Source organism: Podarcis vaucheri (genome assembly GCF_965113315.1).
Source record: "Podarcis vaucheri genome assembly, chromosome: 11".
In the NCBI taxonomy this organism is placed as follows: domain Eukaryota; kingdom Metazoa; phylum Chordata; class Lepidosauria; order Squamata; family Lacertidae; genus Podarcis; species Podarcis vaucheri.
Window position 1 is genome coordinate 31,622,897 of NC_138749.1, and position 17,280 is coordinate 31,640,176.

At 42.7% G+C, this 17,280-nt stretch overlaps 1 long non-coding RNA gene across 1 annotated transcript; it reads right to left on the bottom strand.

Moving 5' to 3' along the window:
• Positions 1-11,311: 11,311 nt before the first annotated feature.
• LOC309514753 lies at positions 11,312-17,046 on the bottom strand. The gene is made up of 4 exons (XR_014212170.1): positions 15,627-17,046; positions 13,939-14,062; positions 13,577-13,642; positions 11,312-12,793 (listed from the first exon to the last, which is right to left on the bottom strand). It is a non-coding gene; the product is annotated as an uncharacterized lncRNA (long non-coding RNA).
• Between the last annotated feature and the right edge of the window lie 234 nt (positions 17,047-17,280).

A 17,280-nucleotide genomic window follows, 5' to 3' on the forward strand; every position in this document is an offset into this window, starting at 1 on the left:
CATAGACCAACTATCTTATGAGGAAAGGTTGCCACATTTGGAGCATCTTAGTTTAGAGAAAAGCTGAGAACGAAGCAACATGATAGAAGTAAATGAAATTATGTGGAGTTTGCTGGTAAGAGGGATTGGTTGGTTGTTAAATCCTTCTGGCGACTCTAGCGCTGCGCAAGAAACAGGGGTCTCTTAACAACTCTCAACACCCTTAACAAACTACACTTCCCAGAATTCTTTGGAGGGAGTCATGGCTGTTTAAAGTGGTGCCAGAGTGCTTTCAGTGTATGGTGTGAATGTGGCTTTGCTTATGTCCCATAGATTTCAATTGGTCTGTTCTAAGCTTAAGTCAAGATCCAACCCCATGTTTGTCTTTTAATGCCCTTGTGTCCAAAGAGATTTTAATATAAGCATTTTTTTAAAAGAGAGAGAAATGTTTTCTGGCTTTGATTAACTAATGACATGTTAATTAATTGTGGCAATTACCCGCATTGTTTTCTCCCAAAACAAAGCATAAAATTAACAAGCCATACTGCATTTTAAGCATGCCTTCATTACGCAGCAGAATGCAGAGGAGAGGTAGCTCAACTGCAAGCAAGATTTTGTAAGCGTCTTGCTTAACCTCCAGGTTCAGCTAAAAGCATCATGGATGAGGTCATTCTCAGCAATGAGGTTTTGGCTTCAGTCCTAATGACATTGTTTCTAGCTCTTGTACACTATGAGATACATATTGGCGGAGAGGGTGGGGGAGAGAATTCCTTGTAAAATAAATGTATACCACAGACAATATGACCTTCCTTACCTTGAAATTTATATTGCACAAGGTCCTGCCTTTTTCAATTAATGATGGCAATGCTTTTGGAGCACTGCAATATAAAGTGACTAATTCAGCCTTCTGCAAAAGACCCAGTTCTGCAACACTGCTGTGAAGGCCTGCCAGCATTCCATGTTGCAATATAATAAATTTTATAACCACCTCTAGAATTTAAATCTGCCTTATTCTCAGAATCTGATTCTCAAGATGAATATAGATTGCCTTTGATCAAGTGGCAGCTGTCTGTAGTGGACTGAATGCGTCCACACAGCGATGAGCTGAATTTCTGAGAGTATCTGATTTACGAAATAGGGGAAGGGACATAGTACAGTGGCAGAGCATCTCTCTTGTGTGCAGAAGGTTTCAGGTTCAATTCCCAGCTTCTCCTTAAAGAGACCCTGTTTACCTGAAACCCTGGAGAGTCGCTGCTAGTCAGTGCAGACAGTAATGCACTAGATCAGTGTCATGACTAGAGAGCCAGTGTGGTGTTGTGGTTAAGAGCGGTAGTCTCGTAATCTGGTGAACCGGGTTCGCTTCTCCGCTCCTCCACATGCAGCTGCTGGGTGACCTTGGGCTAGTCACACTTCTTTGAAGTCTCTCAGCCCCACTCACCTCACAGAGTGTTTGTTGTGGGGGAGGAAGGGAAAGGAGAATGTTAGCTGCTTTGAGACTCCTTTGGGTAGTGATAAAGCGGGATATCAAATCCAAATCCAATCCCCAAACTTGGTCCTCCAGCTGTTTTTGAACTACAATTCCCATCATCCCTGACCACTGGTCCTGCTAGCTAGGGATGAAGTGAGCTTACAGGGAACCATACAGAGGGCCTTCTCAGTAGTGGCGCCCGCCCTGTGGAACGCCCTCCCTTCAGATGTGAAGGAAATAAGCAGCTATCTTATCTTTAAAAGACATCTGAAGGCAGCCCTGTTTAGGGTAGTTTTTAATATTTAATGCTGTATTGTTTTTAACACTTGATTGGAAGCCACCCAGAGTGGCTGGGGAAACTCAACCAGATGGGCGGGGTATAAATAATAATAATTATTATTATTATTAGAGTTGTAGTCTAAAAACAGCTGGAGTCCCAAGTTTGGGAAACTCTGCACTAGATGGACCAAGATGGACTCAGTGTAAAGCAGCTTCGTATGTTCCTATCTTGCCATAGTGTGCAGGTAAGCATATAATATGATGGCTATAGTGTCCTATCGGGTGGTAAGGAGCATGTTGCTACCTGCCTGCATGCAATCAGAAATCCAGGAAAGTGGGCCAGTCATAGAATTCACTACTTTGTAGGCCAGTGCAGAGGATCACAGGTGAATACAAATGACCGTTGACCAGGTGATAGCGTACTGCAGAATATACACAATGTATATTTACACAAAAATATGCCTCACTGACTTCAATGAGTCATCTCCACACCATGGGAAATATTCCACTAAGTTTTACTCAAGTTGGATCCACAGAAAGTAATGAACATGACTAAGTTGGGTCCATTAATTTCAGTAGGTCTACCTAGAGTAAAAAAAAAAGTTGAAAAAATAGTCCCCATACATTCAAATAATTCTTATACCACTTTTGCACTCATGACTTCCCCCAAAGAATCATGGGAATTGTAGTTTGTTAAGGGTGCTGATGTCACGGAGCTACAATTCCCAGCACCCTTAACAAACCACAGTTCCCAGGATTTTCCATGACTATAAAAGTGGTATAAGAATGCTTTACTGTATGTTCTAATTAACTGAGGCTGAAATCCTATCCAAACTTACCCTACAGTAAGTCCCATTGAACAAAGTGTGACTTATTGCTGAGTAAGCATGCACAGTATTGATCTGTAAGTGAACATAAGATTGTGGCATTAGGCTGCTGCCTATGCACATTTATTAGGTCCTAAATCCTACTGGGCTCAGTGGGACTTACTGTTGACTAAAGATGTTTAGGGTTGTGGTGCACATGGGATAGGCATTGCATAGGGTGAATTAATCCTACTCCAGAAGATGAATTAAGTATTAAATTTACCATATATCCCACTACCTGACTTTATAAAAGCTTTCACAGTGGTTTTTAAAATTTAAAATAAAAAAATTCCTTATTTACAATAAACAAAACATACAATTACATTGATAAAATGCCACATATTAAAAATAGAAAACAGCATTTTCAAATAAAACCATGGTAGCCATAGAATTTCCCAATAAAACCATAAGAACTGAAATTTTATAATAACAGATATGAGATCATATTAAAGTTTAATGGCATATCTGCTGTCTGAGCTCAGTACTGCACAGTGACAGAGAGTTCTACCAACCCACAATGCATTGCGTGAGAGAGGTTTCTTTTAACAACATTTAAACCTGCTAAGCCATTAAGTACCACTGAGTATCATTAAAAACCAAAGATTCACAAACCCATGAAAAGTCACATCCCATGTGTTTAGCTTGGGTACTATGGAGACTGAAGTGTGTCAAATGTTGACTTTTATGTGGCATGCTTTATAATTCTTGAAATCATCTCAGTATCATTTAATCAGATAAGACCGTAAATCCTGTACCAAGTGGGGATACTGTCACATGAACAATGAAGGCTATACATATTTGACAGTAACTTGCAGACTGAGGTGCCATTGAAGCATTCTGAAACGTCGTTTGTTAAGCCCTTACCCTTGTGTGTAAAAACCTGTTCAGCTCTCATGCATGGCAATGTAAATTTCTGCATGTATAAAGAGATGCAGACATTGATTTGCATACTGGAATCACGGGCCAGAGGGAGAGTTAATGACAGCCTGAATGACAGCAACATGAATGCCCAGACATAGCAATGCAGGAGAGATTCAGTTCAGTTTGCATTTTAAAGCAGGCCTGTCTAATTCATATTTCCTGAAAGAATGTGAAGCAAAATGAAGCTGTTCTTTAAAGCGAGTGCTTCTCCAAATTTGGCAGTACGGTTCTTCAACCCAAAAAAGGTGTATATCAGGTGGAAAGTGTATAATATGCACATATCAGTGAAAATAACATAGAAAATGCATTATATTAAGGAAAATGAGAAGCATTGCACACTAAAATCCTGATTTATTTATTTTTAAAAAATCACAAAGTGGTGTGGAAATGTGGTGGGCTCAATTTAAGACCAGAGAAATAAAAAAAAATGAGAAAAACTGCAATTGACACATTAGAGCGTACCCAGGCAGTAACACCCCAAGAGTGATGAAGAGGAGGCAGGCACTGTGATCTCTATTACTGCACTTTATGCAGATTCAATGTGTCACTCTGCAGTAAAGGTTGGGATCTTTGAACTGTCCTTGGTATCTTGATGCATCAGAATTAATTTGGATGTAAGCCTATGAAATGTAAGGCAGCTTTAGAAGAGGACTGGGCAGCTTCATGGAGGAGAGAGCTGTTGAGGACAATGAGCCACAAGAGCTATGCTCTGCCTGCACAGTTGGAGGCTGTAGTGCTTTTGAACATCAGCTGCTGGAAAGCACAGGAAGGGCCAGGGCTCTTGTGCTCAAGTCTTGCTTGTATCTGTTTGGCCACTGTGAGAACAAAGGCTAGACCAGCGGGCTCTTCTTATGCTCTCACGTTATTTTATGCCTGTTAACAATTACTGTGCAAAATTCTCTTTTTAAAAAGTCAGCTTCCATTCCAGTTGGAAGTGAATGTGTTGGCATCTGCCTGTGTTGAGAATCAATGGAAGAGTGCACCCATCAGACGTAAAGTCAAACTGTTGGAGACTTACAGTGCTTGCTGTAGCTCTAGAGACCAATATAGGAGAAACATATTTTATTGCAGCTGGGGCAGATGAAGGCATCTGGTTTTGCTGTTACAAATGCACCACGCTGCATTTCTCCCAGCAATCATTTCTCCTCTGGTCACTGCTGTGGGTACATGACCTGTCTCCAGGCACTGCTGCCATCTGCAAGGCATTCCCACACGGTGGGGTTAATGTTGCCAACCTTCATGAGACATTTGTAGACATCTTTATAAGGCAGAATTGGTCTTTCAACAGGCCTCATACCTGAAGCTAGCTCACCACAAAGCACATAACTGGGGATCCTGTCACCTTCCATTCTGTGTACATGACCAAGCCAGCATAGACATCACTGAGACAGAAATGAGAACCACTAGGAATGTAGGTTTGGAAAAACATATATTTGTTTGAGACTCTGTACTGTTATGTGATGCCCAAATCTTCCGGACACAGTACATATGGAAGGCATTGAGGCATCACTCCTGGCAGGAGTGCCAACTTGGCCCCACGACCATGGATGCTCGCAGCTGTGGGTGCCAAGCAGCATGCATGGCCCTGGCACCAAAATTTGTGGGTGCCTGGACCCTTCATGGGAATTTTGTGGGCGCTTGGGCACCCAGGGAGTTGGCCCATATGACTCCTGGCAGGTGTAAGTTGCCCACGACTTGCTTCCACGAAACATTTCTGCTTGGAACAGCAGTCCCTCGGTCTTATAGAATGCTGTTCTCAAAAGCTATGTTTGAAACCAGTGTGAGTTTCAAAAGAGCTTCCAATACCAGCCAGGATGACTGGACTGCTGTTTATAAAGAAAACTTAGCAGTGCAATCTGGTACATGTCTACTCAGAAGTAAGCCCCACTGAATTTACACAATGCTGCAACCCTTTATATTGGCCCCATTAAATTTGTTGAGGTTTACCTTTGAATAGACATGCATAGGATTTCCCTGTAAAAGACCCAGTATGTCTTTGAGTCCTTCCCATTTGATGCTCTGGATCTGGTCCACGACACATACCTGTCATACATGTAAAAGTATCTTTGAACAATCCGGCTGAATTCAGTTGAAGTGCTCTGGGTACTTTCTTATCAGTACACGAAAACAAAAGGCGATAAAAATTTACAATAAACGTCTGCTGGCTTGCTTTCAGGCCCTTTCTGCTAAATTGATCACTTGGCTAATGTTGCCTCTCTACTTCTCCTCCTCCTCCTCCTCCTCTGTCTCCCTCTCTCTCCCCCCCTTCCCCCCATCGCCCATGTCTTGGTTTTCTCTTGTCACATTATTAACAGCCTCAATGGCGGACAGGAGTGGAGAAACATAGAGGCAACCTCAGCGCTGTCCCTGGAAGATGCAGAGATGAAAGATTCCCCTTGCAACTATGAACCTGTGCCATTCTGGTTATGGAGCACTGCGATACAGCAGGGGGTGTCTGGCATCATCTTTCTTTCATGACTGTTCAGAGTTGCTAGTTGAGAAGATTCTGCTCCAGCGCTGTTGGTTGAACTTGTTCCATTGCAGTCTTTACATTAGATTACCAATTCCTGCTCTTTATAGTCTCTGTCACAGCGGTAGGCCCTGCCCATTAGCCACCCTGCTTCTCTTTAAACTTACGACATTTGCAAAGAGGGATCCCATTTGTATTCAGCCTCTCAGCCGAAAGGGATGGTTCACACGGTGGGTTTGGCATTAGATGCATGTAGAAATTGCATTTGCACTTGTTGCAAAAACAGAGAATCATAGAATTGTAGATGGTGCTGGATTTAAACGTTCTCCCTGTAGTTAGTGGGGTGATTTGAGGGCGGGGGCAGGCACTGATTCCTAGAATTAGGAATTAGAGAGAAATGCATGTTTGCACATAAACAAGCCACACATGTCCAAAGGTGCTTGCTCCCAAGTAATTAGGCAAAGACAGAAACAGTGCTAAAGACTCTTGGTTTAGGAAGGGTTTCAGCCTGCAAAGCCCTTAACCTTTCCTGCTACATGAATCCCGGTTCCAACTCTCCTTAGTGCTTGTAAATATATCATAGGTGCCGTTCTGTCTTACCATCTATTGCATGTTATGCAGATTAGGAAGGACAAGTGGAACATACAACAAAATGTTGCAGTGTGGAGGGCTCCAGTTCAGGGTTCCAGCCTGTCAGCCATACCTTCTTTCAGGATAGACTGTTACATCACTCATCTACCGCTCCTTTTTTTGCCCCCTTTCTCACAGAAGGCATTCTGCTCCTGATATTAAGAATAATAATAATTTATTTTTATATGTTTCCCATTTGACTGGGTTGCCCCAGCCACTCTGGATAGCTTCCAATAATTTATAGAACTGTGTTATTATTTATTTTATTTTTTAAAATCTATAGTCTGAATAGGGGTGTATTTTTCTGAACATGTGTGGTCAATATCTTGTTTTTATTTTTGCATAGTGCTTAGCTATCTAGGTCACTTTCTCTAAAGTGGGTGGTATTCAACTACATTTTGCTCAAAGTAGACCAACTGACCATGACTACTACTACTACTACTACTTCTTCTTCTTCTTCTTCTTATTATTATTATTATTATTATTATTATACCCTGCCCATCTGGCTGAGCCTCCCCAGCCACTCTGGATGGCTCCCAGTCAAATATTAAAAACACAATACAGCATTAAACATTAAAAACTTCTCTAAACAGGGTTGTCTTCGGATGTCTTTTAAAAGTAGGATAGTTGCTTATTTCCTTGACATCTGATGGGAGGGCATTCCACTGAGAAGGCCCTCTGCCTGGTTCCCTGTAACCTCACTTCTCACAGGGAGGGAACCGCCAGAAGGCCCTCAGAGCTGGACCTCAGTGTCCAAGCTAAACAATGGGGGTGAAGACGCTTCTTCAGGTATACTGGGCCAAGGCCATTTAGGGCTTTAAAGGTCAGCACCAAGACTTTGAATTGTGCTCGGAAATGTACTGGTAGCTTAATGCAGATCTCTCAGGACCAGGATCTCACGAGTCTAGCTGCCACATTCTGGATTAATTGCAGTTTCCAAGTCACCTTCAAAGGTAGCCCCACGTAAAGCGCATTGCAGTAGTCCAAGTGGGAGATAACTAGAGCATGCACCACTCTGGCGAGACAGTCCATGGGCAGGTAGGGTCTCAGCCTGCGTACCAGATGGAGCTGGTAGACAGCTGCCCTGGACACAGAATTGACCTGTGCCTCCATGGACAGCTATGAGTCCAAAATGACTCTCAGGCTACACACCTGGTCTCAGGGCACAGTTACCCCATTCGGGACCAGGGAGTCTTCCACACCCGCCTGCCCCTTGTCCCCCCAAAACAGTACTTCTGTCTTGTCAGGATTTGATCTCAATCTGTCTAGGTCTAAAATTTAGTAATAATAATAAAATTTTAGTAATAAAATTCAGTTGAATACTGCCTAATATATATTTATTACATGTCCCCCTCTTGCACTCCTTTTTCCTAAACTAAAAATCCCACCATTTGTTATTTATTACATTATATGGTTCTTCAGGTTATTTATGCTTTCTCAATTTAACCTTATATAAATAAAAGGTAACTCCTTTTCAAGGTTTACTGCAAGAATTATCACAATTAAAGAGCAATGTCTAGCTGAATGTATCACACAAAGGGCCCAGTTCTGGGCATAAAAAAAACATTCATTCACATGAGTTTTGACTTGCTACTAATGAAAAACCTTGTTCTCTCTGCTCTTTTTTTGACACTGCATTGCCCATGAACTCTAGGGTAAGAATATATTGATCTAAAAAAGACACCATAAATTTTCCAGGTTTGGATTAGAACTGCATTGACTGCAAAAGGCACATCTCAGCATGACATGATACTGCACACACACACACACACTTCTTTCTTTTCAAACTATAGAAATATGGAGGGGTGAGGAGAAAACAGGCAACAGTTCTTACAGCATAAAATAAAAATGACTATATGTTCAGAGCATCCAGCAAGATTGCTTCAGTCCTTGGCAATGTGCCTGTATGAAGAGTCCGCTTGTAAGGACAGGGACAGTGTTGTTGTTGTTGCTGCTGCTGCTGCTGCTGTTATAAATTAAATTTTTATTTGTATCTATTTTCATTTTTATAACCCATATCATTAAATAAATAACAGCAACAATAATATTCATAAACTCAAACCACACATTTCTTGGTATTTAAATGTAATATCCAACTCTGTAAATCATTTACAATGGTACCTCTAGATACGAATGGGATCCGTTCTGGAGCCCCGTTGGCATCTAGAAGCAAACTTAACTAGTGACGGCACATCTGCATGCACGTCGCTTTTCACCGCTTCTGCACATGTGCATGACGTCATTTTGAGCATCTGCACATGCGCAAGTGGCAAAACCCGGAAGTAACGCGCTGTTACTTCCGGGTTGCCACGGAGCGCAACTCCAACGTGCTCAACCCGAAGCGCATTCAACCCGAGGTATGACTGTAATACATAACAATTCTCTTGAATTTCCTTACATGGAAATGCAATCCAACATGAAATAGTTTCATTTTAAAGCCCCCATTAATTTTATTCCGTTAAGATTCCATGTTTTAAAAAGCCCAGTTCTTAGGTCAGGGACAATATTGGCCGATTAAGACTCCAAGCCGTGAGGCAGCTTTTATTCACATTGTTTCATTTCTGCAGCATTTATCCCCAGGACAAATTTACGTTTAGCCAGAATAGTTTCAATCAGTCTCCACGCTGTGCTAAAGAACAGGCCCCAATTAACCTCTCTGAGATTCTTGTTTACATCTAGAAAAATCTACTATACAGTAATCACACCTCTGAGCTTAGCTTGCAGCTACCTAGAGACAAATGCACTATCACCTCTTGATCTGGCAACCCAAAGGCAAAGCATGGTGGGTGCATAAGCCTTGAGAATGCATTATGCTCAGCAGCCATGTCACCGCCTTAATAGAATTGAAGTGGTCCAAACCAACATCAATCACTTGTCCAATTTCCTTTAGCTCTCTCCTTTTTATGGGAACACAGTGTTAAAATTTAATGATGCATTTCAGTGTTTTCTAATTTGGAAACAAAGGGATTTCTCTTTCCAGCTCATCGAGAACAGCCACCATCCATTTGGGTCCACGTAGCTTGCTGAGCGCTCGCCTGTTTCACAGTTGCCACCACGGACATCTGGCCATGGCAGGTTCTCGTTTTAATACTTTAAACTTGTTGCAGGATGTTCTGGCAGGGGCAGCTGGCTGCAGACATTTCCTCTCTGGCAGCACAACCAATAATGGCACTAGGATTTATTGCTTCCAGTCCCCGGCGCCCCCTCCCCTTTCATCAGAGGCAGCTCTCCATTCATTACAGATGACCGTGTTTTATATCACTTAACATTCTGCAGTGCTTCATCATAGGAGCAGATTGATGCTGTGAAATGTCAAACAGCAAGGTTTTATAGTGCCTTGGAATCACATACGAGTGCAAATATCAAAAAGGAATGTTATGCTTCCTGGGTGGCTGGGCATAGGCATATAGGAAGTCTGACCTGTTGCAAAGCAGCTATGTTGTTCATCGAATCTAGGATTGACTACTCTGCCTGACAGCAGTTCTGCCAAGTCTTGCTACCAGATCCCTTCTGCGTGCAAAGTGTGCACTCTGCCAATGAGTGATGGTCACTTCCCAGGCCGGACACCAATGGTCGGTCAGGTCAGGCAGGCACTGGCCAGGGGCTCCAGGATTCACTGGAAGGTTACCATAGCACACCAGCAGAGGCGATATGGTGTTCCTGCCAGCAAGTTTGCTTCCCAACACCACACCTCTCCCACTCTCCCTACAGGTAAGCAGCAGTGACCCATGCAATACAAGGTTAGTATTTAAGTAAAGGTAAAGAGACCCCTGACCATTAGGTCCAGTCGTGACCGACTCTGGGGTTGTGACGCTCATCTCATTTTATTGTGCCAAGGGAGCCAGTGTTCAGCTTCCAGGTCATGTGGCCAACATGACTAAGCCACTTCTGGTGAACCAGAGCACTGCACGGAAACGCCGTTTACCTCCCCGCGACCTATTTATCTACTTGAACTTTGACGTGCTTTCGAACTGCTAGGTTGGCAGGAGCAGGGACCGAGCAACGGGAGCTCACCCCGTCGCGGGGATTCGAACCGCCAACCTTCTGATCAGCAAGTCCTAGGCTCTGTGGTTTAACCCACAACGTACTGCTGCCCTATTGTTACACACACAACCCACAGACGCTCCAAGTGTCCCTATTTTCCAGGGACAGAACCGGATTTACAGAAGCTGTCCCAGTTTCTGATTTGATCCCAGAATGTCCCGCTTTTCTGCAGGATGTCCCTATTTTCATCGGAGAAATGTTGGAGGGTATGGCGTTATCTGACCCCCTGAGCCAAGGAGATAAGTAACTATACAACCTTTAGGAGACTTCTGAAGGCAGCCCTGTATAGGGAAGTTTTTGAATGTTTTCTTATGTTTTTATATATGTTGGAAACTGCCCAGAGTGGCTGGGGCAACCCAGCCAGAGGGGTGGGGTATTAATAATAAAATTATTATTGTTATTATTATTATGGAATAGGATAGATTCACAGATTTGTAGAATTGGAAGAGCCCACAGGGGTCATCTAGTCCAACCCCCTGCAGTGCAGGAGTATTTTGCCCTACGTGGGGCTAGAACCCACAACCCTGGGGTTATGAGTCTCATGCTCTACCATCCCTATTTTCATTGAAGAAATGTTGAAGGGCATGAACCCAGCAGTTGTTAGTCCCCTGACTGATGAATGAGATCAGACCACCCTTCCCTTCAGTTTTGCGGGCCCAGGGCAACTGGCAGTTGGAGCTGAATATTCTTTCTGGCAGGGAGTAGCGAAGCTGCTCCTTTTCTGGCCAAGAGAAGGGGCCAGACTAGATTTCCTGGGTCCCCTGTGACACCATAGTTTGCTTCCCTTCTGCTCTAGTTTTTGGAGAACTGCTTTTAAATGGAAGACTTTAGTTGCCTATTCAGCGCATTCTTACACACACGATGGATGCAGGGTTCCTCCAAAATCTGAATTAGGATGCTGTCCATTACAGGGTAGGGCACTTGCTGAGTTAATTTGGGGAACAAGGCAGAAAACCAAACTCACTACAGCTGCAGAAAATTCTGGGGAAGCATCATTGCTCCTGAGTCACTGTGAACACATTGTAAAGCAGTCACGTGGGCAGCACTAATAAGCTATTAGATTATTTGTCTTTTGTAATGCCCCCTAGAGTTACAACAAATTATTCCCCCTAACAGAACACTGTTTCCACCCAAGGTCTTCCTTCTCCCTTTCTTCATGCACTTCCTGTTGAACTTGAATTATTTCCAAAGCTTTCCCTCTTCTGCTTCTCTGCAAATTTCATAAATACATCTGTGCTTGTATAAACTCATCAAGGGTGGTAAATGGTCAAATGAATCATGTGGTCTCAATATAAATGTTGCACACACAATGTACACTTGATTGCCATTCAGTTCACCTGGAGTGTGCGCCTTAGTGAAACTAGTTATTTCCTCTGCCTTTTATTGTGGACAGGCTTTGCAACTCTATTATGGAAGTCATGGAAAATAGGGGTGTGGTGAATAACAGAATGGTTGAAAGAGGAAGAAAGCCATTTGAGCAAATACTTTGCATCTCAAACAAGTCATTCACACTTTTAAAATTGGCTCTCTTCATCATGAAATAAGCAGGGATTCCCTCAGCTGGCATCAGTTGCAGCAAAGCAAGATTTAAAGTCACATCCTATCCATGTTTACTTTGAACTGGGCTCACTCTTCAGGTAAGTGAACACAGGACTTCTGCAAAAAGATTTTTCTACTTTAAGAGCTTAAATTTTGCTCTGGTATGAGAATATTTGGAATATTGCTATTTGGGAGAAAGTTACACTCCATTTCCAGACATTGCAATGAACAGCTGCACTGGACATTTTTGGTGGGATTTTATTTTGTAGACAATGAACCACAATTTACAACAGCTTTGCGTGAGATCTTGAACTCTTGAGTTAACTTTGCTTTGGCCACTTAATATGTGTGATTTGCGTAATCTTTCTTCTTTATTGGTTCCTTATTGTTTTTTTGTTTCCCCCTCTCTTTTTCCCTTTTTATATTAAAATCCATTTTTTTAAAAAAAACTTATCTCAGTAAAGTGAGCTCCTGATCATTCCTTTGCTGATGGGCAGTAGGAGCGCACCTTCCTCCAAGAAAATGGCATTGAAACTGCTGCCAAAATGAAGCTTTCCCTCTCTGGCTACAATGCAAACTATGTTTTGCCACAGATCCCTGCAAGAAGCAGACTTGAATTTACTGCTGAGTTTGAGCCCTCTGGGCTGGTCCTGTCTATGTGTTTTGGTACTTATGCAAGAAGAAATCAATAAAACCCCCCAGCCAAACCAGCCTTAATGCAGATGTACCCCCGTATTCTAATTTTCTGTTTCCCATTGTCCTCCTTGCGGAGTATTAGCCTTCCTTCTTTATGCTATGTAACAAAAGCTCTTTCAGAAGGAGGAGCATATCCAATTCAAGGGCAGAAAATCCTTATAAGTAATCAGGGGAGAGAGAAAGAGAGAGTGTGCATGCTAGCCAGACAGTTATTTGGGTTTTTCTATAACTGCTTACTCTGCTTTCAAATGAAAGAGAACAGTCACTATAGAAACTGCTGCATCACATGGCATTTAGTCTGCCTCTGAGGTATGAAATACCTTTTTAATGAGACTCCCCCACCCCAACATAGTCTCTTCCTCACCCCCTTTCATTTTTTTTAATCAATCTTTAGACAATATATCCCTTCCTGTAGCCCTTGCTAGCCTGGTGCTCTCCAAATGCTTTGGACTGCATCTCCTATCAGCCTGGCTAATGGAGTTTTTGGACTCACCGCTGTCCATGGAGACACAGGTCAATTCTCTGTCCAGGGCAGCTGTCTACCAGCTCCATCTGGTACACTGGCTGAGACCCTACTTGCCTACGCTCAGTCTCACCAGAGTGGTACATGCTCTGGTTATCTCTCCACTTGGACTACTGTAATGAGTCCTATTCAATTCTGTTGGCATTTAAACATGAACCTACCAAATCTGTGCTTTCCGAGCAAAGATGCGAACTGGAACAGCACCAGCCTTCAGTTTTCGCGCATATCTGAATTTTGCAACACAGTTTTCTAGTTAAGTAATGTGTATAAAAATGCATATACTGGGGTAAACCCTCTTCCCCCCACTATCCTTGTAATCATCCCCAGGCGAACAGGGAGAATCATAATACATTACAGAAGTAGCTATAATCGGAGGTTAGTTTCAATTTGGAAAGAAAATGTCAACATATTCTTATGTTTAATTTATTGAAAGTGAAGGATTTAACTACTAGTACCTATTTTTCAAGCAACGGAGGTTCATCACTCTTCAGTAATTAGAGGTTCCAACACATTTTCTAGTTACCTGAGAAAATAGGTTATCTCTAATAATTATGGGATGCAGTTTGCTGGTTGATTGTAAATTGGACCTTTGTGCCAATTTACACTTTCCTTCTCTGTCTTACGCTGCTGGCATTCCCCATGGGATTCTGCTGGAAAGAGGATAGCTACAATTTAGTTTTGGGACCCTGGAGGAAAAGTTCCTGAAACATGCACTTAAAAAATGGCTTTTCATGATGGCCTGGCTTCTAAAGCAACAGTGCAAAGCGCATGTAATGGGCCATCTCTGAACATCTCCCCACCACCACCAAAAAACCCCCCAACCAAGCTGCTTCTTTAGAGTTGGAAGCATCAGGGAAGAGCATGTTGTGGTTTCTAGGCAACAGACCCATTTGCCTGGAACAAAGAGCAACGTGGGCCTTAAACCTTTTGCTGGCTTAAAAAAAACCAACATCGGGGGGGGGGGGAGGAAAGTCAATTGCATCTGGAATACCGGAGGTGGCCCTGAGGGACATGAGTTCCAGCAATTCCTTGGCAGTGACTGGGGTCAGGCCTTGAAGTTGTCTTCCTGTAATTTAAGCTCATTACTTCTTGCGCTATCTTCAATTAATATGCTTGGCAATTGTTTCCCCCTTGTTATTGTCTGGTTACATGATGCTTCATTCAGTTTTCCCCAGGACTGCTTCATATGACTATAACAGGGAAGTCGAAGGAAGATACTATCCCCTCTTATTATACAGAATAGCATGCTTGGTAAAGTGGCTTTGGTTTCGCTAAATGTATTTGTCTGCAGGGAAATGGGTGCTTTTTAATGCTGCCTGCTGCCCGGGGGCTGTGTCAAGTTATACTGTGAGTAACTGCAGAAACAGGCAAGAATATTAGGGGACCAATGGGACACATTCTCCCACAGGTAAACTGAGGTGCTTTCATACCCTCCAAAATGTCTCCACAGAAAACCAGGGCGTGTGTCTTCTGGGATGTGCTTCTGCACGAATCATGGGACCCACACAAGTTTGCAAAAGATGTGCATGGGGGGGGGCTGTGATATCATGGTGCCCAAAAAGTGTGTGTTTGGCTGCTGTGTTCTTGAGAGCACAGCCTCCCACAACGGGATGTCCTGATTTAATTGGGACAGTTGAAGGGTATGCATTTGTCCATTTGCTATTTCTACCAATTAAAATACATGAGGAGCAGAACACAGAGATATTTTAAAAGCCCCATATTCTGAACCCAGACAGTGGTGAAAGGACGGACAGAGGCTGAAAGTGCAGGTGCACACCTGCCACTTTTCTATCCATGGTAATTAATCTGGAATAACTACCACCCCCAGGTTCCTCACTCACAATCATTTCTCAAGAAAGCACAGAGAGAAACTACCCTGTAGCATCTCTTTAATCACTCTGTGCCTGCCATGTGGTGATTAAAGGCTCATCTGGGTTATGTGATATAAATAGATTTAGCCAGCAGCCTAGCTGAGTTTGCTATTGGAAGCTACCAGTAGCATCCTGTAGAAGGGGACTACAGTCGCCATATTCCCCTCTTTACGCACGGCAGTTTGAAGAACTGTCCGGTCCCAATTCTAGTCTAAAGAGAATGAACCAAAGCGAGGGAGGGCAGTCTTTAAGTTGCCCATCACCAGTGAGCTCCTGGACAGCAGACGCAGGCTTTCTCGTAATTTTGATCTAGACCGGGGGTTGTCAATCTGGTCCCTACCGCCCATTAGTGGCTGTTTCAGGATTCTAGATGGGCAGTAGGGGGTTCTACGGCACAAGCTGAATCCTCCTTCCATCGAGCACTGGTGGGTGGTTGTGGCGTTTGCCTCCTAGGATGGGTCAAGGAAAGGGTTAAAATGGGTGTGGTGTGATTGGCCAGTGAGAATGCGAGGGGGGGAGTAAAAGATAGAGTGGGAGGTTTTGAAAGACAGTTGAGGTTTGTCAGTTGGGAGTTGAGGCTTGGGTGTTGGAGAAGGAAGAGGGAGGCTTAGGTGTGGGTTGGCAGAGTTGTATTGTGAGAGAGTGAGAGGAATGAGTCAGATAGATAGTTGGAATAATCAGTTTGGAGTTGTTAGGAACTAAGATTAGGAAACTGACAAGAGTAAAATAAACTGTAATCGTATGTTTGTTCCTGCATTTAAAAATAAACTTGATTATTTGTTTATGTTAACAACTGTCTGGAATCCGGGTGTCCCCGTGAGAAGCGGGGTGGTGGCAGTGAAGAAAGCTAACCGCAGTGGTGGCACAGGGTCAATAGACTGTGAAACATCCGGGGGCCCAGTGGTAAGGAAATTTTCCCATCAAGAAAGATGTATTAGTGAGCGGTATGTATAAAAAGGTTGGCTACCCCTGAGCTACACTGTATTCTACTTAAATTATATTAACTATTTCTAAATTTGTATCTAAGTATATGAATTAGCATGTGCAAATTTTATGCGAAGCTGTGCCATAATGCATTTCCTCTTGTATGGCAATGCCTAAGTGGCCACACTAAGAAAAGGGGCTTCCTTCAACCTGACAAACAAACATGAGAGGTCAGAGTGGGAATCCAGTCTGGTCTGAGGTGTGTGTGCAATGTGTGAGGCACGGCAAGAATGAAAACATTACTGATTTATCTTTACTTCAATTCCAAGGTTATATGACTTGTTATCTGGTCAGCTGTCTTTGTTTCACAAAGTGATTGGTTAGGGTTTTGTAAATGTTACTGATCCGATAATATGACATTATTTTAAAAGGTTTCCATCTGATTGTTTATATTTATTGCTGATTAATACTGGTTATTAATATTTCGTAGTGTGTTTTATTTTTATTTTGCATACCATTTTGAGATATATATTTTTGTTGTCTTTGAGTTCTGTTGGGCATATTGTTTGATTTCTTTTGCATTGCATTTGACCTACACTTGCATATTGTTTTGAGATTCCTTTATACTGTGTTTTATTTTTGTATTGTATATTGGTTTGAGTGTTTGTTTGCTCATTTGATATTTATTCCCATTTTGAGCATGGTTTTGATATTCTTTCGTATGGTGCTATGCCTCTACTTTGTACAATGTTCTAAATCTCTGTTATATTGTATTTGATTTTAATTTTCAGTGCATCGCTTTGAGACTCTTTGGAATCTAATGCATTTAGGAAATGTTCTAAATAAAAACGAGCAAGACTCCCCAGCTGGTGTGCTGTGTGTTGTTGTGCCTTTTGGCCCGTCTGGTTGGGTACAAAGGATCCTGCCTTATAGTGCAGTGAGATGGTGTTAGTCTCCATCCATCCTACAGCTTCATGACTACATGACCAAGAGTCATATGAGGTTTGTGCCACTGAAAGCTCAGTTCCCAGTGGTATGTTGCTGACTCAGAGGTACAGTGACATCAGTAA